Here is an 805-nt window from a genome sequence, read left to right on the forward strand (position 1 = left end):
TTGGTTGAAGATTTCCTTACATGGTTTTGGAAAGACATATTCTATGAGCTCGGTAAACATGACTATTAGATGCCCTTTTTCCCTTGTAGTATAATGTAAATGTGAAAGTTATCCAGGACCCTTCTTTCATATGCGTGTGTCATTGTTTTTTGGGGAATGCCTGGTCCCGTCCTAGCCATGTAGTTCACATACAGGTAAGAAGGCATATCCCTGTTTCAGAGCAGACCTGGGATACGGCCTGTGCCTGACAAGCAAAACAGGAGGATTTCTGTCATCTGAAATCACTTCCCTGGGAATGAAATGACCAAAAAAGAACAAGGCTTCTATTCATTTAGCACCTGCAACTATTCCTGTTCAACTGTGGCCACATAAAACTAACCTTAATTCGGAAGGCATGATATTACAAAATGGCAGAATGACATCTAGAAAAGCCAGACAAATGTCTAATTTTTGACCTTATGAATTCAAATCTTATTTTTCATGGGAAGAAATGCTGGGTTTTGTTCCTTTTGAAAAGTTCGTTCCTTTTGAAAAAGCAGCGAATACAGAGGCAGCCCCAGGAGCTACGCCCCGAAAGCCTCAACAAACTGAAAAATGCTGCCACGACTAGCACCGTCCAGGGGAACGAACAGCCGCTACCGCATCCCTGGCGCTCCAGCTCCACCTTCCGGCGCCGCGGCCCGGCCCCGGCCACCGCCACCGCCGACTTCGGGGCGAGGGCAGGGGCAGGAGGACAAGGCCCGGGGCCCGGGGCTCCTCCCGCAACGCCGCGGCCGCCCCCTCCCGCCGGGCCGAGGGCGCGGGC

The sequence above is a fragment of the Apteryx rowi genome, unplaced genomic scaffold (genome assembly GCF_003343035.1).
Source record: "Apteryx rowi isolate R43461 unplaced genomic scaffold, aptRow1 scaffold_17, whole genome shotgun sequence".
Classification (NCBI taxonomy): Eukaryota; Metazoa; Chordata; class Aves; order Apterygiformes; family Apterygidae; genus Apteryx; species Apteryx rowi.